The 24787-nt window shown below is 42.2% G+C and overlaps 1 protein-coding gene across 3 annotated transcripts in view; it reads right to left on the bottom strand.

The window, feature by feature from the left end:
* The window catches only part of FAM83E (family with sequence similarity 83 member E), a 149761-nt gene extending 132463 nt beyond the window's left edge, over positions 1 to 17298 (bottom strand). For 2 of the 3 annotated variants that reach the window (XM_072110481.1, XM_072110485.1), the window contains exon 1: positions 16999 to 17298. The gene's annotated coding sequence lies outside the window, so the exon portion shown is untranslated. Of the gene's footprint in view, positions 1 to 2793; positions 2838 to 16998 lie in introns of all 3 variants that reach the window. The other variant, XM_072110482.1, reaches the window with a different exon arrangement.
* Positions 17299 to 24787: the final 7489 nt, after the last annotated feature.

Here is a 24787-nt window from a genome sequence, read left to right as displayed (position 1 = left end):
AAGTGGACACAAATGTTTTGCCCAGGATGAAGTGAGGAAAGGGCCTCCAACAGAGAAAATGTACATTGTTTGAGTTGACAGAGTTGTAATTCCCGATCAGGTTTATACCAACATGTTCAAACCCCCCCCGGGACTCCCGCCTTCGCGGAAAGTTTTAACTCCATGAAGGCGGAAACCTGGGCTACCTACAGGAATTATGAGGCTAAGGCCTCTAAAGTTAACCTTAAAGTTTCTTTGAAATGTGATGCACTGATCTATGTGACACAGGTTTTATATAGAGAAACTTAGGTAGACACAAAAATAGTGTTAAATGGCTGATATACGAGTTACCACCTTTAATGTACGAGGGATGAATACACCTCAAAAGAGGTCTCAAATTTTTACACTGCTCAAAAGGGAAAATGCAGATATCTGTATACTACAAGAGACACACTGGAAGAAAGACAAGATACCGAGACTACCGACTAATCTATTCTCACATACCTATCATAGCACCTGTAAAAAAGCAGCTAGAGGAGTAAGCATTCTAATAAACAAACGGGTTCCCTTTACACACACACTGACATGGAGTGACCCAGAAGGCAGATTCCTACTGGTGAACGGGAAAATTGGGAATGTAGCAGTCTCCTTGATAGCACTTTACTCTCCAAATACAGGTCAGATAACCTGGCTAAAAGATACCATAGCAAAAATAAGTACATTAACAGATGGTCTAAAGATAATAGGAGGAGACCTCAACATAGTCTTCAATCCTTTGATAGACTCTTCTAACGGGAAATCTACCCACTCAAGAAAAGCCCTAAACGCTTTGCGCAAATCACTAACACAATTCAATCTAATAGATACATGGCGAATATGCAATGCATCTAAGAAAGATTATTCTCACTACTCAAATACACATTCGTCTTATCAAAGGATTGACTACATACTAATAGACAGTTCAATGGCCAATATGATAAGGAGCTCATCAATGGGTCAGATAACAATCTCAGACCACTCACCAGTCACATCAACATTGAATTTTCAAACCTTGCCGGAAAGAACAAACGTGTGGAGATTAAACGAAACACTGTTAGACTCAGAAAAGGATGCTCTAGACATTAAGGAAAAACTTAAAAACTATTTCAGTGACCCCAAGCTAGCAGAATTACCCCTGCCATTTGCATGGGAAGCACACAAGGTATATATAAGAGGGGAATTAATGGCACTAGGAGCCTGGGTCAAAAAGAAAAGAACAAAAGACCTAAATGCACTATTAGGAGACATTGCTAGGCTTGAAGCAAAAAACAAACATACTAATACAGCCAAAGAGGAGGAGGAATTAGAGCTTCTGAGAAGGAAAGTAGTAGATCTTCTAAATATAAAAGCTGCAAAGAATTATCAAAGAGCTAAATTTAAATATTATGCCCATGGAGATAAGGCCAATAAATTAATGGCACAGCTGCTACATAAAGAAAAAGAAAAGAATTTCATTAAAGCTATCATTGCATCAGGAGGGGATAGAGAGACTGAAAAAAATAGCGGAGGAAATGAGACAATTTTACGAACAGCTTTATAATCTACCCAACCAAAATTCAGTAAACACACCAGACCAACCTCATAAAAAATCTGACTTTCTGAAATCTCTAAATTTACCATCCTTGACGCTAGACCAGGGCAACTCCTTAACAGAACCGGTCACACAAAAGGAATTTAGCGACATTATCACATCCATGCCACAAGGGAAAAGCCCAGGACCTGATGGCTTCCCTGCGGGTTACTATAAAAAGATGAAAGATATCCTTATACCACAAATCACACAATGGTGTAACTCCTTATTAGAGGGCCAACAGCTACCCCAAAAAGCTTTAGAAGCTATAATCACAGTGATACCCAAGGCGGGGAAAAACCCAGAACTGTGTGGTAGTTATAGACCCATATCTCTACTCAACGTAGACTTAAAAATTTGGGCCAAAATTATGGCAACTAGAATGGGTAAACTACTCCCAGATCTAATACAAAAAGAACAAACCGGTTTCGTACCAGGAAGAGAAGGGAATCACAACTCAGTCAGAGTCATAAATGCCATCCACTATGCCCTTGAGACAAACACTCCCCTAGTCCTTCTCGGCACTGATGCCGAGAAGGCGTTTGACAGGGTTAGTTGGAGCTATATGAACCAAACCCTTGAGAAGTTTGGCTTTCCAAATAAATTTATAAAGGCAATAATGTCCCTATACAGCACCCCAAGTGCCAGAATTCGACTAAACGACACCATGTCAAACACCTTTAGAATTAAAAATGGCACACGCCAAGGCTGCCCCCTTTACCCTACACTATTCGTTTTGATAATGGAGACATTGCTACAAGCACTCAGACAACATCCAAAAAATAAGGGCCTTGAGGTAGGAGGTAAAACCCACCTTAACGCGGCTTTTGCAGATGATCTTCTGCTTATGTTAACGGAGCCTATGGTCTCCTTTAAACATGTAATAGAAGTGTTTGAGGACTTCGGCAAGGTCTCCAATTTTAAAATAAACTATACAAAATCGGAGGCTATGAACATATCAGCTCCCTCATCGGTAGTACAAAACCTTAAAAAGACGACACAATTTCAGTGGAGGGAAGACCAGCTTACCTACCTAGGAATACAAATAACTAGAACAGGGAAGGGTCTTTTTAAAGCAAACCATGCTAAAATCCTGCAACAGATTAATACTCAACTGCAGACGCTGGACTAAAATCATTTATTACTAAAATCATTTATTATGCCAGTTATCCTATATACGTTACAGATGGTTCCCATTGACCTACCTAGCTCTTTTTTCAGCTCATTGAAAACTCTATTCATTAGCTTCCTGTGGAGGAAAAAAAAATCAAGAATTAAATACGATAGGTTAATAAAGAAGAGAAACTTAGGAGGTTTTGGATTAACAGACCCGATTTCTTACTACAGAGCAATTCAGCTAAAAAGATGGATTCAGCTCCTCAATCCGGCATATGCAACTTTGGGGACAGAAATTGAAATAGCATCACTTGATAATATAACTATGGCCCAACTATGGAACATAAATACCCCAGGCCAATGCACCAATATATTGACCAAGGGAACTATTAAAGTAATTAAATGGGTGAGTGAACACGTAGCAGGTCTACACAAAACATCTGCCCTACTACCATGTAACCTATTACCGTACCTCCTCAAACCTACAGCTAGACCCACTCCTAAATTATGGGACCAGTTTGAGAAGACACCTCTACGCACTTTTTTCAAATTAAAAATAGAAGATCTATTAAAAACATACAGACTACCAGGGAAACCACACAACTTTCTACATGAAGCGGATATCATAGCTATTAAAAAAGAACTGCATAAAAAACACACACTGTTAAAGGACCCCACCTGGCTGGAGAATTGGTTGTTACAGCAGGGCACATAAACCAAAATAATTTCGATTCTCTATAACACACTAGTGTCCAAAGGGAAGGAAATTAAACCCTCCTATATAGGCCAATGGGAAAAAGACTTAGGGACAATAATAACAGATAAGCAAATTAGAATGATACATAACAACTCGCATGGTTTCTCCAGATGTGTGAAAATTCAAGAGAATTCTTTTAAAATCATGACTAGATGGTATAACACCCCAGCTGCACTAAGGGGCAAAGGCTTAACGCAAACTGATATATGTTGGAGATGCAAAACTCCTAAAGCCACATTAGCTCACATTTACTGGTACTGCCCTGTGTTGAGGCCTTATTGGTCAGAGGTAGAGGCAACTATCAATAAAATAACTAACTCTAAGATACTACTGATCCCAGAATCAGTTTTATTATGGCTGCCAAATGCTACATGGCGACTGCATAAAAATTACCTGGCAACTTTACTAGTTCAAGCCGCCAAACTGACAATTCCACCCAAATGGCTTCAAGCTGACCCACCTAACATAAAAGAGTGGCTGACCAGAGTAGATAGTCTATTCAGACTAGAAGAATTAGCGCACTGGGAACTAAGAACACACAATAAATTTTCCAAGATTTGGGAACCTTGGTCAAAATTCAGAGGAAAGAGCTAAATCAATATTGATCCATAAAGCGACCATACCATCAACTTAAAAAATGGCACAAATGACAACCCTCACCTGATTCAATATTGAAGCCTAAGCTTTAACATATACATGTGAAACACCACCTAAATAGAAAGAAACGATGAAAATGTAAAGTGTCATAATCGATCAGTGCTATGTTGTTTAGTATTTACTGTTTTCTTGTTTGCGTTACTGTTGTTTGGAACAGAAATGTTATTTCATGACCAAAGATAGATATATAACTATTTTACAAATCCCCCCCCTACCCCCTTTACCCATTTTTCCAAACTCCACAACCTTATGTCTCCCCCCCTCCCCTACACATATATAATATTCAGAAGCAACAAAGAAATAAGTCGCTAACCCCCCCCCCCATCGCCCATTTTCCAATACCCTCCCCAAACTAATAAAATAGCAAGGAGGAGTAGGGTACAATTTAACTGCTGTAATAGTAACTTACTATGATGACGCGATTGTACACCTATGTTAAGATTATCTGAAAGGAATTGTTACCCATTTGTATGTAACTGTCTGGAAAACTATAAATAAATAAATAAATAAAAAAAAAAAAAAACATTATAATGTGGATTTCTCAATGATTTCTTACAGATCTTTCCATGGACTACTCTACGATACCCACATGAAAATGGTGTGTGAACATATCCTGATGCTGATCAGCAACCAGGAGCTGCATGGAACATAAAGTTCTGATGGTAAAAGAAGCAAGTACACTTTATAATGTTCCAAGACAGCATTTGGCATCTATAATCAAAAGGATGCTCAAGCTACACAGGCTGCTACACTTTGCAAGAGCATGTCCCCCCTTCCCACTGTGTTCTAAAACTCATTGTTGCAATGAGACTACAACAGGCAAGGGGAGGAGAAATAGCAGAGGAAGCAGAGAGGAAAGTGAAACATGCACAATGTGACAACCTATAAAGCCATAGCACAGAGGGGTTCATTGCTTTTGGCACTAGTGCTGCTCCTTTCCTACTTGGTATATATACACTGGAGATCAAAATTAGAGAACAATGTACTGTCATGGCCAAAAGTTTTGAGAATTATACAAATGTTAATTTTTTCAAAGTCTACTGCATCAGGTTTTATAATGGCCATTTGTATATACTCCAGAATGTTATCAGCTTAACAGCAATTAATTGCAAAGTTAAAAAAAAATGAACTTTTTCCCCCAAAACACATTTCTACTTCATTGTAGGCCTGCCTTAAAAGGAGCAGCTAACATTGTTTCAGTGATTGCTCCATTAACACAGGTGTGGGTGTTGATGAGGACAGGGCTGGAGATTAATCTGTCATGATTAAGTAAGAATCACACCACTGGACACTTTAAAAGGAGGCTGGTGCTTGGCATCATTGTTTCTCTTCTGTTAACCATGGTTATCTCTAAAGAAACATGTGCAGTCATCATTGCACTGCACAAAACTGGCCTAACAGGGAAGAGTATCGCAGCTAGAAAGTTGCACCTCAGTCAATAATCTATCGCATCATCAAGAAATTCAAGGAGAGAGGTTCCATTGTTGCCAAAAAGGCTCCAGGGTGCCGAAGAAGAACCAGCAAGCGCCAGGACCGTCTCTTAAAAGTGTTTCAGCTTTGGGAGCAGTGCAAAGCTTGCTCAGGAATGGATACAGGCAGGTGTGAAGCGGGAGTGAGGCGGAGACTCTTGGAGCAAGGCCTGGTGTCAAGGAGGGCAGCAAAGAAGCCACTTCTCTCCAGAAAAAAATATCAGGGACAGAATGATATTCTGCAAAAGGTACAGGGAGTGGACTGCTGAGGACTAGGGTTAAGTCATTTTCTCTAATGAATCCCCTTTCCGATTGTTTGGAACGTCTGGAAAACAGCTTGTTCGGAGAAGACAAGGTGAGCAATACCACCAGTCTTGTCTCATGCCAATTGTATAGCATACTGCAACCATTCATGTGTGGGGTTGCTTCTCAGCCAAGGGAATTGTCTCTCTCTCAGTCTTTCCAAAAAACACATCCATGAATAAAGAATGGTAGCAGGATGTCCTCCAAGAGCAACTTCTCCCAACCATCCAAGAGCAGTTTGATGATCAACAATGCCTTTTCCAGCATGATGGAGCACCTTGCCATAAAGCAAAGGTGATAACTAAATGGCTCAGGGAACAAAACATAGAGATTTTGGGTCCATGGCCTGGAAACTCCCCAGATCTTAATAACATTGAGAACTTGTGGTCAATCTTCAGGAGACGGATGGACTAACAAAAACAAACAAATTGTGACAAAATGCAAGCATTGATTGTGCAAGAATGGACTGCTATCAGTTAGGATTTGGTCCATAAGTTGATTGAGAGCTGCCAGAGAGAATTGCAGAGGTCCTGAAGAAGAAGGGTCAACACTGCAAATATTGACTTGCTGCATTAACTAATATTGTTACTCATAATATGATTGCACTTGTATTTCTGTATGTGACAAGCACACATAAAAACCAGAGGGCAACACATCATGTGAAAATATAATATTTGTGTCATTCTCAAAACTTTTGGCCATGACTGTATAGTCACTGTGTATAAGTCTGTATAAAGTCACTCTGTGGGGGCTGTATATAGTCTGTGTATGGGGGGCTGTATATAGAGACTGTGGAGGGCTGTATTTTGTGACTGTGTGGGGGGCTGTATATAATGACTGTGTCTAGAGGCTGTATATACTTACTGTGTTGGGAGCTGTATATAGTCTGTGTGTGGGGGGCTATATATTGTTACTGTGTAGGTGGCTGTATATAGTCACTGTGTGGGAGGCTTTATATAGTCACTGTGTAGTGAGCTGTTTTTAGTGACTCTGTGGATGGCTGTATATAGTGACTGTGTAAGGGGGCTGTATATAGTGACTGTGTGGGGGCTGTGTATAGTTACTGTGTGGGGGGCTGTATATAGTCATGCTGTGGGGGGGCTGTATATAGTCTGTGTGTGTGGGGCTGTATATAGTCGCTGTGTAGGGGGTCTGTATAAAGTCACTGTGTAGAAGTCTGTATAAAGTCACTGTGTGGCAGTCTGCATATAGTCTGTGTGAGGAGGGCTGTATAAAGTCTCTCTATGGGGGCTGTATATAATCTGTAGGTGGGGGGCTGTAGATAGTGACTGTTTGGGGGCTGTATATAGTGAAGGGGGTGTATATAGTCTGTGTGTGGAAGGGCGTTGCATATAGTCTGTCTGTGTGGGGCTGTATATAGTCATTGTGTGGGTGGGCTTCATATATTCACTGTGTAGACAGGCCTATATATAGTCACTGTGTGGGTGCTTGTATATAGTCTGTCTCTGGGAGGATGAATATAGTTATTGTGTAGGGGGCTTTATATAGTCACTTTGTTCCGGGCTGTATTTAGTGACTCTGTAGGGGGCTGTATATAGTAACTGTGTGGGGGCTGTGTATAGTTACTGTGTGTGGGGCTGTATATAATCACTGTGTGGGGGGCTGTATATAGTCTGTGTGCGGGGGGCTGTAAATAGTCACTCTGTTGGGGGCTGTATATAGTCTGTTTCTGGGAGGCTGTATATAGTCATTGTGTACGGGGCTATATATAGTCACTGTGTGGGAGTCTGTGTATAGTCTGTATAAGTGGTTTTTTTTGTGATTTAGTGTTTTTTGTACTTTATTACTTGTGTACAGGGAAATGTGGTGTTTAGGGGGGACTTTCACTTTCTTTTATTATTTATTTTTATTTTAAAAAACCTTTATTTATTGTTTAAACTTTTTTTTTTACTGTTATTGACATGCAAGCTTGAACAAGTGATCTTTTATCACTTGTTCAAGCTCTTACACAGCTTACACAGTGCAATACAGATGTATTGCTCAGTGTAATGTAAGACACTGAGCATGCCATGTGTTATAGTTGGGTCCTACTAGAAGGCAGAACCCGGCTCCGGAAGAACATTGCACAGCCCGAGGGCATTGGCAGTCCCCGGAGTCTGTGATCGGAGCAGCGGACACCCCGGGGGTTGTCCGATTCTTGTTAAATGCTCCTTGCTGACCGCGTGTAAGGGGTTAACACCCGCGATTGGAGAAATCTCTGATCGCCGGTGTTAGAGGCAAGTGTTGGCTGTAATATATAGCCGACACCCGCAGCTTGACTTAATAGTACTGCAAATTGCGGGAACGCACCTCCCGCGATGTAGTCCTATTACGTAAAATGTTGGGAAGGGGTTAAGTTATAAGTTTTGCAGTTCATTCTGGAAAAAAAATTATAAATTGGCAAAATTTCAGAAAATAAACTTCATTTTCAAAGTTTGAAATGTTCTGCATTCCAGACAAGGTAGTAAAAGTAAAAACATTTGACTTTTTTGGAAAATACATTCATTTAGACCAAAAATGACACTTTCATAATGACTTAAATGATGAAATGCTCTGCAAAGTTTGATGCCCAATGTCTCCCGAGTGTATCGACGCCCCATATGTGGAGGTAACTGCTGTATGGGCGCCCAGCCGAGGATAGGATCAAAGCAGCGCTATTAAGTGCAGATTTGTATTGTCACAATGTACAGCCTATAAAATATAAATTTTTGGGGGGTAATATGAACATATAAGGCTTATTATTTGCGGGATGAAATACGATGTATAGATGATTAATTTTGGGGGTCTATAGCTTATTCATGAGATTTTATTAACTATTTCAAGGAGGATACAAACAAACGTATCCATTTTTATTTTGGATTTTTAGCACTTTTTTTCCCCTGCTCGCCATAATATAAAAATAATATTTTATCATTGTTTTTACTATCGCCAAATTTTTATGGGCATAACTTTAGTATTTTTCTGTTGACAGGTCTAGTTGAGGGCTTATTTTTTGCGAAAAGAGTTGTTCTTTTCAGTCGTATCATACAAGGGCACGTAACTTTCTTTGATCACTTTTTAGAACATTTTTTGTGAGGGTATTTGATAAAAAATGGTATATTACAGGAAGTTTTTCGTGTTTTTTTTTTATGTCGTTCACCGAGTGGGTTCAATATTGTTTTAGATTTATTGTACAGATTGATACGGACGTGGTGATACCAAATATGTACTTTTTGTGTGTTTTTTTGTGTTTTATATACTTCATTAGGTTTTTATAAGTAATTGGACTGATTAGGGGACTTTTAATTATTATAAAATGATTTTTACTTTTATTTTCCCTTTTTTTTACATTTTCTACTTCTTGGCTTGAACTGCAATACACATGTATTACAGTGTAGAGTGTAAATTACATACAGCCGGGTCCTGCCAGGAGGCGGAACCCGGCGCAGAGAGGAGCCCGGCAGCCTCGGGGCAGTCACCGAGGGTGTCCGATCCACAAGGGACACACTTACACACCGCGGTCATGGTTGTAAGGGGTTAAACACCCAGGATTGGAGATTTGCCGATCCTGAGTATTAGTGCCGGGTCTGGGCTGTGTTGTCAAAGCCAGACACCAGCACTTTCGGTACCAGATCTCCCGAAATTTTCTTCTGACGGCCACCGTAGAAGAAAACGCGTTGCGTCAGAAGAAGTACCCTTAATGACCGACGTAGATTTCTGATAGGGTGGTCATTAAGGGGTTAATAGAGAAATCTTACTGAATGTGACTGTTCATAAAATAGTTTTATTTTGGGGCTTCACTTTTAATTTTGCCCAGGGCCCCACTTTGTCTAAACAATAATGCCCTAAAATAATATGATACCTCCAGCCTCAGTTTACAAACAATAGCCAAGCATAAAAGAGGGGAAAGGAAATAGCAGGGCTTTATTTTATATTCCGCTGTCTTCCCCTTCAGACCTCTACAGCCTACAAATTCGATGATTCCGGCCTCCCGTGATATAGGTCTTATGGGCTCCTTTGGGCCCTAGGTACCTCAATCCAACCCTGGTTGCAGCTCTGGTGCCTGGGCCCACTGTCACTGCAGACCCACTGTAGGTGCTATGGCTGCTACCCTTGTTGTTACGCCCCTGCTTTACATATCTGTAAGGCATACTTTTTCCCATTAAAGGAGGTAATATTGTTTTGAGGTCTTAAACAGTTTGAGTGTAGCATTGTATGAGGCAGATAGTTTTTAAGAAGTGGCTTTCAAGCTGTGAGTGACTGAAGCCAAATGACTTTAGTTTATGAATGGGTTCTGTCTAAAAATCCTTTAAATACTTTCTTTAAATTGTGTGTGTTAATCTATCTGATTCTGATCTGTAAAAAAAGGAAGCAGTAGCACTATAATGGTGCTTCCAGAATGAGTTTGCATAATCTCTATTAGGAAAGACTAAATATGGTATTAAGTCCATTGGTAGTAATGGATGTGGATCCGAAAAGGAGTGGGAATATTCTGATAGAGCATGTAGTGTTTGAAAAAAACACTAGTAAAGTGCAAATGTTTGGGGAGGTGTGTCAGTCCACAAAGCCAGTTCTGTCATGGTGGAGTACTCAAGGCTGCTATAGAGGATTGCCTTTGAGGTATTTGACTAGTAAAAGTAATAGGCATATATATTGGGAAGGCCAATGCCTCCTCCGGGTTCTCCTGCTGTGCCATAGGAATTTAGGACAAGAGATACTCTTAAATAAAAACTTAGGAATTCAAATAGGGACCGTTTGATAAAGATATAATAACTTCAGGAGGATGTAAGTTTTCAATAGTTTTTTTCTACCTGACATACTGTAGGTAATTGCTATGCCTTAATAAGTCATCTATAGAACATTTTGACATCAGTTTGGTGTGTATTTCAAGAACAACTATCCATACTCAATGGCTGGTCACCTAATTGTGTTGTGATGGTCCAAGGCACTGCCAATGTAAGCATCCAGCTTTCCCAGAATTTCTACAATTGATTGGTTTGCCTCTACTAAGGGCCCGATTCGCGTTTTCCCGACGTGTTACCCAAATATTTCCAATTTGCGCCGATTTCCCCTGAATTGCCCCGGGATTTTGGCGCACGCGATCGGATTGTGGCGCATCGGCGCTGGCATGCACGCGACAGAAATCGGGGGGCTTGGCTGAACGAAAACCCGACGAATTCGGAAAAACCGCCGCATTTAGAAAAAAAAATGTGTCGCGGAGCTTGCACTTACCTTCACTCAGCCCGGCTCGGTGTATTCCAGTGTGTTTCGGGGAACTTCAGCGCAGCAGCGCCACCTGGTGGACGTCGGAGGAACTGCCTTAATAAATCCCGGCCGCACCCGAATCCAGCGCAGAGAACGCGCCGCTGGATCGCGAATGGACCGGGTAAGTAAATCTGCCCCCATATCTCAGATCCTACTACACCATTTGTTACATGTTTGTTTTGAATGCAAACAGTCCCCTGTGTACTCACAAGAACATGGGTAGAATTTGTATGTAAGTCAGAACTGTATATTTTATAATTGTAACTCCAGAAAAAAATGCCACAGTGACAATTGGATTTTCAAAATTTTTCTGCTTTAATGGGAGCAAGGATTATCAAAAAACATCATTACAGACACTTTACAGCTGATCATTGTAGCCTGGGACTAAAGCGCCCAGAGAACTTCACCATTGATAGAGATGTTCGTATATAACTAGTGGTCATCTGTATATCTGTACTGCCTGTATATAAAAAGGGTAGTAGTGACATTTACCTTACAATGTACATCACATGTGCTGTGTCTTATTTCCTTTGGAAGAGACATTTAAGAGATCACTTCTGAATGCATTGTCTACAACTTACAGGTTGTTGCCTGAGGGAGCATAAGCGGAACTGTACTACAAGTGCCATTGAGCCTTTATTTTGGCAATTAAAGGGAACCTGTCACCAGGGACCTCATTTTCACTAAAGACAGGTTACAAAAGCCCATTACAGCTGCTGTATCAATATGCCTTTCTGCTTTCTCCAAGCATTTGCATTACAATATAATTGTGTGCTATAACTTACCTGCCACCCAGACAGAATCCTCTGTGTAGTACCAGGGTTTGGCTTTGGTTTGGATGCATTTCAAAAAACAACATGTGACTTTTCTGTGCTGCAGACTGCTCAAATCTCAGCCCCCACCTTTGTGCTCCTGTACAGCTCCACCATCATGCTCCTTCACAGAGCTCACAGCCTGGTGAGCTGACATCAGTGGGTGAGGAAGAAGCTTTACAGGAGAACAAAGGTGGGGGGCAAGAGCTGAGCAGTCTGCAGCACAGACTAGTCATATGTTTTTTGCAATGCATCCAGAGCAAAGACCAACCCCTAAGACCACACAGATGACTCTGTCAAGATGCCAGGTATGTTATAACCCACAATTAAAATGTAATGCAAATGCTTAGAGAAGACAGAAAGGCATATTTTCAATGCAGATGTAATCGGTTTCTGCAACCTGTCTTTAGTGAAAATGAGGCCCCTGGTGACAGGTTCCTTTTAAAGGTGTGTTCATATGAATGTACTTATTTTATACTATACATTTGGTTTGTTTTAATAGCTGAGCAGTTGCTGATTACTGTTAAGCTGGTTGTTTTTCCAACAGCATACATGGGACGCCAACTTGGTGGTGGGTGGGGAGAAAATATGAAATGATAATTAATGGTTACAGTACCTTCTACTCTGTGTATAAGATACAACTGAACAAATATCTTTTATTACTACCGACGGTCCCCTACTTAAGGACAACCAACTTACAGACGATCCCTAGTTAAAGACGGACCCCTTTGCCCACTGTGACCTTTGGTGAAGCTCTCTGGAAGCTTTTCTTTAGTCCCGGGCTGAAATGGTCAGCTGTAAGGTGTCTGTTGATAAACCTTCATCCAATTACAGAAAAAGATTTGAAACACCAATTGTCACTGGGTCAAAAAAAGTTTTGTCTGAATCTACAATGAAAAATATGCAGTTTTGACTTACATACAGATTCGAGTTAAGAACAAATCTATGGAACCTATATTGTTTGTAACCTGGGGTCTGCCTGTATATAAACATTATCTTGGAATGTTGCACTGCCATTTTACTCACTGTAAAGAAATTATGTTTAATGTGTTTGACAATGAAAATACAGCTCATAATAATTGAAAATAAATATCACAACTGCAATGTTTATTTTATGGAGAAAACATTGCAATGTTCCTAGCAGTGGAATAAAGAATGAACTTTCTATGAAACCACAGAAACTGGAGGATTCCAATGATGTGAGTTTTGGCTTGCCCTGATGTCTTCCTGGCTTGTCCTATAGTGCTGTTGATTGTGTAGACCAGTGATGGCTAACCTATGACACGCGTGTCAGTGCTGACACGCTCAGCCATTTTCAGTGACACGCGGCCACTGGAGAGCTAAGTTTCATCCTCGGCTCCTACACGGCAAGGTGCAGTAGCCGGGAGGCTGAGAGATTGTCATGCACTGAGCTCACAGCACTTCCTCCTCCTCTTCCTCCACCGGGCCGGCCTCTCCCCCTGTGTGAGCTGTGCCTCGTGTCTCCAGTCACAGGCACAGGTATCATCCCAGGGCTCAGCACCAGGAGAGGGGACACGACCATCAACTCCAGAAACTCCTCTGCAGCTCCTGATAGTTGTGCTGGGGGGAGTTGTTGTGGTAGGTCACCTCTACACTGACCATCTCCACAGCAGGGATGAGGGAGGACAACCACTCTCATCATACAAACAAGACATCATACAGTGAGTAATGTCAGTGTACTGTATGATGAAAGACAGTCATCAGGGCTTGTATGTCAGTTTTGTGACGTACAAGCCCTGAAATAATCACAACGCCTTGCAAATCACCAGACATTGCGATTATTTTGCTCCTCATGAAGGAGATGCGGACAGCGGCACCTGCGACTCACTATAACCTGTGAACTTTCATGACAAAGTTTGCAGGTTACTAAGCAATTCCACAGGTGTCTGATTGTAGCCGATCTATTACAATGTGCGATTTGCACATTGTAATAAATAGATGATGTGGAAAATCCCCATATATTGCTGGACTGTAGTATACTGTAGTATGGCAGTACATGGTAGGATCATTTAGACAACCTAGGGTTAAAGTACCCTAGAAGTTAAATAATTCTTCATATTTGTTATTTAAACTATAAATATCAAAAAATTATGTGTTTTTTTTCAAGGTGACACACCACCCGAGTTATGCTCGGTTTTTTGGCGAATTTGACACACCAAGCTCAAAAGGTTGCCCATCACTGGTGTAGACTAACTAGAGAGTTATTGAATTCAATTGGGCACTGCATACTAAGTCTTTGAGAGAGAGAAGCAGCGTTGCCCACTTAAGCAAGAGATCGAAGTTAGTGGAAGACACCTTCTTGGCATAAATCATGTGCTGAGCTGTGTTCTGAAAAAGAGCCAACCAACAGATGCAGTTTTTTCCACTGCCCAGAAAAGGGGGCAGGGCTTAATAGAAGGAGCAAAGTCTTCCCTGGCACAACAAACACGATCTTAACCAAGATTTGCCATAAATTGCACAAAGGTATATCTCTCAGAAATCGCAACACATGGCGACACAGGCAAATGTGGTTTCCTTGAAGCTGTGGTTTTATTTGCTAATGTGGTAAAAAAAGAAAATATGTGCATGTTGTCTCCTTAATTGTACTAACTTACTGTAAGGAGGGGGCTAAGGGCAAAGGGAAGCCAAAGGATACAGTGAACCCTAAACTGAGCCCCCCAAAGCTGTCCCCTGCCTGCTTTCCTCACGTATCCTAGGTTGATATAGGACAATCACAGTGTAGACACAAAACCAGACTTACAAACGAATAGTACAAAAAACAAGGTTGGGGGTCCTGGTCACAACAAAGATAGTGCATACAGTACAGAATCAGAGTCCAAGAGGGATAGTCGAATAGCCAAGATCAATAAACCAGAATAAACAATAGAATCACAAAATTGAGATATAGTAAAACCAGCAGTGTGTAATGAAACTGGGCAGGTATATCAAACAATTCCTGGACGCGCCTCCAGCAGCAGACTGGATCAGCTGTCCATCACACCAGTAACTCTTGCGGGACAGGGCTGAGCTGCAGGGAGCTGTGTGTGGCTCAATCAATCCAAACATAGCTGAACCCTAAGCCACAAATCACACACAGTGGGGCACATTTACTTACCCGGCCCATTCGCGATCCAGCGGCGCGTTCTCTGCACAGGATTCGGGTCCGGCAGGGATTTAAGATGGTAGTTCCTCCGCCGTCCACCAGGTGGCGCTGCAGCGCCGAAAATAATCTTAACGCCCCGGAATGCACCATCCCATAGAAGGTGAAGGTGAGCGCTCCCCAAGCGACACATTTTCGGTTTTTAAATGCGGCGGTTTTTCCGAATACGTCGGGTTTTCGTTCGGCCACGCCCCCCCGATTTCTGTCGCGCGCATGCCGGCCCCGATGCGCCACAATCCGATCGCGTGCGCCAAAAACCCGGGGCAATTCATGTACAAGCGGCGCAAATCGGAAATATTCGGGTAACACGTCGGGAAAACGCGAATCGGGCCGTTAGTAAATGACCCCCAGTGTGTGAAACATGAATAGACAGGGAGGATCTTGGCACAGGTTATATACATACAGAATAATTTTATCAAGTTTTTTTTTTAACTGGTCTGTGAACTGTAGAAGTTTTTATTTAAAAAAAAGTCAAAACAGCTGTTATATTCTGTTTTGCTGCAGGAAAGAGTTATGTGAATCAATATGCTATTTTTACCATAAAAATTCACCTATTGGAAAATACAAATTTGACCACAAAAAACAAGCCCTTATATGCCCATGTCAGATAAAAAATAATCTGAAAATGTCTTTTGGAATTTGAGCAGGGAAAAACAGTAAAATATGCTGATACAATTCTTTCAGACACTGCAGGACAAATGTGGTGCATGGTCCGACTGCAGCGGGACACCCCTTTCTGTGCAGAAATTTGTGTCACCCCGGGAATATTGCAGACTCAATACATATGTGACACGTGACACTTCTTAAATACATGTGCAAGCAGTTTGCACCAAAAACAATGTGCCAACAGAAAACTGGCACAGGGGCTTTAACAGATCTGGGCCACTTTGTCTTAAAGGCATTTTAGGGGGTGTCTTTAAGGTGTTAAAGAAGATTGGGTACAATGTGAGACAGTTATACAAAAAAGACTTAGTTCAAGTTATTGCTGTTGGCCCTACAAGCTTTTATTCATTGGGTATACTTTGTTTTCACACATGACTTTTCCATTTTGGCATTTTTTTTTTGTTGTTAAATAAATAATGATGCTGTCCTATCCTAGACTGTTCAGAGAAGCCCCTTCTGTTTCTGTAACTGCGTTGTATTCTTGGTTCTGGTACCTTATCTATAAATTAAGCTTCATCCTGGTAGTAAATTTATGGAGTACAGTTTTCATAATTCTAATACCCACACCAGGTTCTGGTATTGCATTTATGGAGTAATTGTCAGATAATTTTAAAACTTGAAACTGAGAGGGTTGGAGGACACAATCTTTCAAAATCCCAGGAACAATGGTAGCCACCAATGGCTAGTAATCAGGTTTTAATCAGTAGGCATTATAAAACTGTTTTAGGCATAGGCACCAAGACTATACAGACGGTCCCCTACTTAAGAACACCCGACTTACAGACGACCCCTAGTTACAAACGGACCTCTGGAAGTTGGTAATTTACTGTACTTTAGTCCCAGGCTACAATAAACAGCTATAACTGTAACTAAATATGTCTGTAGTTAAGATTTATTGTTAATCCTGGTTCTTATGACAACCCAACATTTTTAAAATCCAATTATCACAGAGACTGAAAAAAATTTGGTTGGGGTTACAATTATAAAATATACAGTTCCGACTTACATACAAATTCAACTTAAGAACAAACCTACAGACCCTAACCCGGGGACTGCCTGTATAGTCAATTGCAAATCAGAAAATGCCTAATCTGTCCTCCAATGTAGAGCAATCTACCTACTAATAGAAATGCTGTTGTTAATAATATACTTTATTTCACTAAATATTTGAGAAAAAGTGACATCAATCCTGTATTATAAAATTACAATCATAAAAAAAAAAATTGTACCTGGAAACAAGATCTCTTCATTATGGTCTTCTTAAAGCTCTTTCACATTGTCAGGTCAAAATCCTTGAGGATATTTTAGTTTTTGTGTCCTTATTCCATCTTTTCCCTCTTGCTTTGTATAGACAGTCGTGTTATAATTAAAATAATATAGAAACAAAAAAATCACATGAAGTCAGATTTTCGGAAAACCTAAAACCAGTAAGTTTCCAGCTCTTGGATCTATGGGTTTATCTACAAGTGACTGTGGGAAAGGTGTCAGCATAGCTCAAGGCAGCTTGCTTTCTTTACCTTGTCGCTCTCCACCTGCTCTGCTTGCCTTTGTTCTTCCTGTCATAACGCCAAACACAGGAGACACACCAGCAGGTCATGCAGCCTACCTGTGTCAACCAGGAAGTATTTTCACCTTGTGCAGATCAGTTTACTCATTTGCAAGATAAAGAAACAGGAACATAGCAGGGTGATAAGTAGTACTTTACTGTACAGACTGTGTTAAAATAGGTTTTTGGATTTATCTAATAACTCACAGTTGAGCAGTATTAAAAACTGTCAACTGATTTTGCGCTCTTTCCTTTCTTGATCCTGATCCTGATCCCATAGCTTATATTACAAAGCAGACAGAATTAAAGGGATTTTCGCATGAACAAAAGTTAGGCCCTATCCACGAGGTCTAATCTCTGACAGAGATCTCTGACGGAGATCACTGAGCTGCCTCATTAGGCTGATGGAGCGACAAGGGGTCCGACGGAGGTACGTGGGACCCCATCGGACCCCTTGTTTTCATGATCTGTGGAGGTCTCATCACTGAGACCCCCACTGATCAGCAAGTTAGGCCCTATCCTATGAATAGGGCCTAACTTCTGTTCGTGGGAAAACCCATTTAATTCTGTATGCAGATTTCATATCAGGATATATGTTACCTAGGTTTTTTTATGTTATCTAGGTTTTTGTGAGCCTGGGGACACAGTGCAATAAGCATAGCTAGCAAAACCAATGCTGTTTAATAATTTTGTCCATCTTGAGCACATTTCATATGTACTGTAGTGTTATCACTTTTGTGTGAGAGACATATTGAAATTTCTTGGCCTGCATTATGTTATATCTTTTTCTGTAAGGATGCATGTTGTGTTCATTTGTGTTGTATCCAGTATCCTTGGGTTCCTGCTTGGAGTTCACTGGTAGGCAGCTATAATTGGCAGCACTGAGTGGGTTTACATCGCAGGATAGAATTGTGGACATTCCGCAATAGTCAGTATTGATATCTTCTCAGTTAATTTACAGCCTTTTCACTTTTTTGTTTCTGGATTTTTCATATAAATCTGTGTTTCTTACATAAGCGTTTGTACTACAATGTGCGGACAGTCACATTGCTTACATAATCATAATGCAAATATATGTTCTTCTGTTACTACTAAAGCTTTATAATGCCAAACATGTACAAAATAACAAGTCTCACAGCATTGCTTTGTCATGAATTTAAAAAAAATTATCTTTTGGGTCTCTCAAGCTATGCCTGGAGCTAAATTCTTCAATTCACTGGTTTATTGACTTTCTTCCATTTGACATGGGTGCTGGGGAGAAAAAAATGATGTCAAACCTGTCAGATTGGAAGCAATAACACTTTGTTAACATGCTTGACCACCAGTTACTGTTGTTAAATGTTTTTTTGTGGTTCAAACCTATTTTTCAAATCTGACCTGTGTCACTATAAGTGGTTATAGGTTTGGAAAGCTATGAGATATCCAGGGGATTTTGAGATTGTTTTCTCGTGACACATTGTACTTCAAATTAGTTTAAAAATTTGGATGAAATCTTTTGCGTTTAGTTATGAAAAAAAACAAACTTTGGCAAAAATTTGGAAAAATTCTTTATTTTCAACATTCTAAATTACCCCATTATGGAAACTACACCACTCAACGTATGAAAAAACACAAAGAAGTTTGTTAACCCTTTAGGTGTTTTATAAGGGTTTAAACAAAATGGAGGTGCAGTCTGCAGATTGTAATATTTTTTCACAATACACTCATTTTGGGTGGAAAATTAAACATTTACAATGGATTAAATGAATAAAGGCTTCACAAAGTTTGTTACCCAATCTTTCCCGAGTACACGGATACCCCATATGTGGGGGTAACCTGCTGTATTGGCGCACGGCCGGGCATAGGAGGGAAGGAGGCGCCATCCAGATCAGATTTGCTATGTCACATTGTACAGGCTATACTTTTTTTCCTTTTTTTAATGTGGACCTACACTCACCGGCCACTTTATTAGGTACGCCATGCTAGTAACGGGTTGGACCCCCTTTTGCCTTCAGAACTGCCTCAATTCTTCGTGGCATAGATTCAACAAGGTACTGGAAGCATTCCTCAGAGATTTTGGTCCATATTGACATGATGGCATCACACAGTCGCCGCAGATTTGTCGGCTGCACATCCATGATGCGAATCTCCCATTCCACCACATCCCAAAGATGCTCTATTGGATTGAGATCTGGTGACTGTGGAGGCCATTTGAATACAGTGAACTCATTGTCATGTTCAAGAAACCAGTCTGAGATGATTCCAGCTTTATGACATGGCGCATTATCCTGGTGAAAGTAGCCATCAGATGTTGGGTACAATGTGGTCATAAAGGGATGGACATGGTCAGCAACAATACTCAGGTAGGCTGTGGCGTTGCAACGATGCTCAATTGGTACCAAGGGGCCCAAAGAGTGCTAAGAAAATATTCCCCACACCATGACACCACCACCAGCCTGAACCGTTGATACAAGGCAGGATGGATCCATGCTTTCATGTTGTTGACGCCAAATTCTGACCCTACCATCCGAATGTCGCAGCAGAAATCAAGACTCATCAGACCAGGCAACATTTTTCCAATCTTCTACTGTCCAATTTCGATGAGCTTGTGCAAATTATAGCCTCAGTTTCCTGTTCTTAGCTGAAAGGAGTGGCACCCGGTGTGGTCTTCTGCTGCTGTAGCCCATCTGCCTCAAAGTTCGACGTACTGTGCGTTCAGAGATGCTCTTCTGCCTACCTTGGTTGTAACGGGTGTCGATTTGAGTCACTGTTGCCTTTCTATCATCTCAAACCAGTCTGCCCATTCTCCTCTGACCTCTGGCATCAACAAGGCATTTCCGCCCACAGAACTGCTGCTCACTGGATGTTTTTTCTTTTTCGGACCATTCTCTGTAAACCCTAGAGATGGTTGTGCATGAAAATCCCAGTAGATCAGCAGTTTCTGAAATACTCAGACCAGCCCTTCTGGCACCAACAACCATGCCATGTTCAAAGGCACTCAAATCAGCTTTCTTCCCCATACTGATGCTCGGTTTGAACTGCAGGAGATTGTCTTGACCATGTCTACATGCCTAAATGCACTGAGTTGCCGCCATGTGATTGGTTGATTAGAAATTAAGTGTTAACGAGCAGTTAAACAGGTGTACCTAATAAAGTGGCCGGTGAGTGTATAATGGCTTATTTCTTTCGCCACATGAGATGCACTTTTCTGGTACATAATTTTGGGGAATCTATAGGCTAATTGGTGACTCTTTGTTGGTGGAGGAAATGAAAATCTTCACTTTTTAGATTTTTATGGGTTTTTTTTGGGCTGTTTACAATACCATAAAAATAGTATATTATTTTTATTCTATGGGTCGCCACTAGAGATGAGCGAGCACTAAAATGCTCGGGTACTCGTTATTCGAGACAAACTTTTCCCGATGCTCGAGTGCTCGTCTCGAATAACAAGCCCCATTGAAGTCAATGGGAGACTCAAGCATTTTTCAAGGGGACCAAGGCTCTGCACAGGGAAGCTTGGCCAAACACCTGGGAACCTCAGAAAAGGATGAAAACACCACGGAAATGGACAAGAAACAGCAGGGGCAGCATGCATGGATGCCTCTGAGGCTGCTTAATCGCACCATTATGCCAAAATTATGGGCAACAGCATGGCCATGACAGAGTGACCGAATGAGGCTAGATAGCATCTAAAACATCCAATAATTGACCCTGACACTATATGGGACGGCATGCAGAGGCAGCGGCAGCAGTGGCAGGCTAGAGAGTCTCATGGCGACATACCCTAAATGGACTCAGGTTTCAGGAGGTGAACAAGAAGCGCTGAAATGATTTCCTATGTGAACAAAAGGTTGACGGTATATTTAGTCGATAACACAGCATGGTGGCGACATAGTGACCAAGTTCCATAATGTATCTGGTGAAACACCCGAAAAATTAGCCTGACACAGCTCTTTTGATAAGGGGACGACATGTGGAGGCAGCCATGCAGACGACTTCCATGATTAAGAGCGACAGTATGGGGCATTCATATTGCGCTGCTATGATTGCAACTTCAGGTCTCCAGCATGACGGTGACAGATGGGCCGAGTTCCACTATGTATCTGGTGAAACACCTGAAAATTCTGCCTGACACAGCTCGTTTGATAAGGGGATGATGTGCTGCATATCCTCTCGTGCTCCAGCGTCTGGGGTATAGAGAGTTGAAAATTGCGCTTGGAGACATTGGTGGATGCTGTGGAGGATCGTAGAGGCAAAATGGACAGGAAACAGCAGGGGCAGCATGTATGGATGCCTCTGAGGCTGCCTAATCTTGGGATGGAGCTGGCGGTCCGCTGCCAGGCGAGCTTTCACCTGTCCAAGCCCCTGTCTCTCGGCTCCTCCCCACCCAAAATGAGCCTGGGGGCCAGAAGCGTTTACTTTGAAAAAATTATAATTTTCGAAGCAGGCGGGGTCGTTTGAATATTTCACCTAGGAATAATGGAATAGCATAGTGGTTCTATTTTTAATTGTTTTTACGGAAATGGTTCCATGATTAAGAGCGACAGTATGGGGCATCCATATTGCGCTGCTATGATTGCAGCTTCAGGTCTCCAGCATGGCGGCGACAGATGGGCCGAGTTCCACTATGTATCTGGTGAAACACCTGAAAATTCTGCCTGACACAGCTCGTTTGATAAGGGGATGATGTGCTGCATATCCTCTCGTGCTCCAGCGTCTGGGGTATAGAGAGTTGAAAGTTGCGCATGGAGACATTGGTGGACGCTGTGGAGGATCGTGGAGGCAAAATGGACAGGAAACAGCAGGGGCAGCATGCATGGATGCCTCTGAGGCTGCCTAATCTTGGGATGGAGCTGGCGGTCCGCTGCCAGGCGAGCTTTCGCCTGTCCAAGCCCCTGTCTCTCGGCTCCTCCCCACCCAAAATGGGCCTGGGGGCCAGAAGCGTTTACTTTGAAAAAATTATAATTTTCAAAGCAGGCGGGTCGTTTGAATATTTCACCTAGGTATAATGGAATAGCATAGTGGTTCTATTTTTAATTGTTTTTTCGGAAATGGTTCCATGATTAAGAGCGACAGTATGAAGTAGTAGTAGATTAAAGGTGCTGTAGTTAAAACTATGTTAGTTGGATCTTGGGATGGAGCTGGCGCTTCGCTGCCAGGCGAGCTTTCGCCAATCCAAGCCCCTGTCTCTCGGCTACTCGCCAAACAGCACTTCTAAGAACCTTTTGTATAAGATCAAGTGTAGTAGTGTTCTTATAAGTTTGGGTTATGGCGGGTGAGGGGAATGTAAACAGATGCGCAAGAAGTGCTGAAATAATATTGGTAAATGATAAAAGATTGCCAGTATATTTTGTGGATTACACAGCAGGGTGGCGACAAAGTTAACAAGTTTGATGTGGAAGCCATGAAAACAACCCAAAATTCTGCCTGACACAGCTTGTTTGATAAGGGGACCATGTATGGAGGCAGTGAACTAGTAGTAGATTAAAAGTGCTGCAGTTAAAACTATGTTAGTTGGATCTTGGGATGGAGCTGGCGCTCCGCTGCCAGGCGAGCTTTCGCCAATCCAAGCCCCTGTCTCTCGGCTACTCCCCAAACTGCACTTCTAAGAACCTTTTGTATAAGATCAAGTGTAGTAGTGTTGTTATAAGTTTGGGATATGGCGGGTGAGGGGAATGTAAACAGATGCGCAAGAAGTGCTGAAATAATATTGGTAAATGATAAAAGATTGCCAGTATATTTTGTGGATTACACAGCAGGGTGGCGACAAAGTTAACAAGTTTGATGTGGAAGCCATGAAAACAACCCAAAATTCTGCCTGACACAGCTCTTTTGATAAGGGGACCATGTATGGAGGCAGCTATATGGACGAGTTTTGGAGGCAGCTATGGCGATGACGTGTGGAGGTAGCTAAAAAGACGACGTGTGGAGGCTGCTATGGAGACAATTTAATTTGGATAGTGCCTGTATGTGGCCGTCCAAAAAAGTTTTCAAACCAGAGGAGCAGGTAGGTGGTCCTCGAGAAAAATTAAATAGATTGAGTGCCTGTATGTGGCAGTCCAAAAAAGTTTTCAAACCAGAGGAGCAGGTAGGTGGTCCTCCAGAAAAATTAAAAAGATTGAGTGCCTGTATGTGGCACTCCCAAAAATTGTTTAAAACAGAGGACCGGGTAGGTGGCCCTCCAGAAAAATTAAATACATAGAGTACTATAGCTAGAGCCAGTTGGCCCTGGCAAAAAATAGCCAGTTTCCTCTGCTTTAGTGTACAAAGAGGAGGAGAAGGAGGACAATGAGGAGGAGGAGTGCATACATTATTCAGGTTGAGCTTCTTTCACCTGGTGGAGAATGAAAATCCGGAGAAATCCAGGCTTTATTCATCTTGATAAGCGTCAGCCTGTCAGCACTGTCAGTCGACAGGCGTGTACGCTTATCGGTGATGATGCCACCAGCTGCACTGAAAACCCGCTCGGACAACACGCTAGCGGGCGTGAACCTCCAAGGCGTACAGCGCCAGTTCGTGCCACATGTCCAGCTTTGAAACCCAGTAGTTGTAGGGAGCTGTGTGATCATTTAGGACGATGGTATGGTCAGCTACGTACTCCCTCACCATCTTTCTGTAAAGATCAGCCCTACTCTGCCGAGACTGGGGACAGGTGACAGTGTCTTGCTGGGGTGACATAAAACTGGCAAAGGCCTTGTAAAGCGTACCCCTGCCAGTGCTGGACAAGCTGTCTGCTCGCCTACTCTCCCTCGCTACTTGTCCCGCAGAAGTACGCCCTCTGCCGCTAGCGCTGTCAGAAGGGAAATACTGTTTCAGCTTGTGCACCAGGGCCTGCTGGTATTCATGCATTCTTACACTCCTTTCCTCTCCAGGGATGAGAGTGGAAAGATTTTTCTTGTACCGTGGATCCAGGAGAGTGAACACCCAGTAATCGGTGCTGGAATAAATTTTTTGAACGCGAGGGTCACGGGATAGGCAGCCTAGCATGAAATCTGCCATAAGCGCCAGAGTCCCAACGCGCAAGAATTCAATCCCCTCACTGGCCTGACTGTCCATTTCCTCCTCCTCCAACTCCTCATCTTCTGCCCATACACGCTGTACAGTGAAGGACTGAACAATGGTCCCCTCTTCTGTCTCGCCAACATTCTCCTCCTCTTCCTCCTCATCCTCCTCCACCTCCTCCGATATGCGCTGAGAAACAGACCTGAGGGTTCTTTGGCTATCAACAAGGGAATCTTCTTCCCCCGTCTCTTGTGATGAGCGCAAAGCTTCCGACTTCATGCTGACCAGAGAGTTTTTCAACAGGCCAAGCAGCGGGATGGTGAGGCTGATGATGGCGGCATCGCCACTGACCATCTGTGTTGACTCCTCAAAGTTACTCAGCACCTGACAGATATCAGACATCCACGTCCACTCCTCATTGTAGACTTGAGGAAGCTGACTGACCTGACTACCAGTTCTGCTGGAAGTTGACATCTGGCAGTCTACAATCG

The sequence above is a fragment of the Engystomops pustulosus genome, chromosome 6 (assembly GCF_040894005.1).
Source record: "Engystomops pustulosus chromosome 6, aEngPut4.maternal, whole genome shotgun sequence".
NCBI lineage: Eukaryota > Metazoa > Chordata > Amphibia > Anura > Leptodactylidae > Engystomops > Engystomops pustulosus.
The sequence above is the reverse complement of the archived record's forward strand: the minus strand, read 5'-3'. Positions and strand labels throughout refer to the sequence as shown.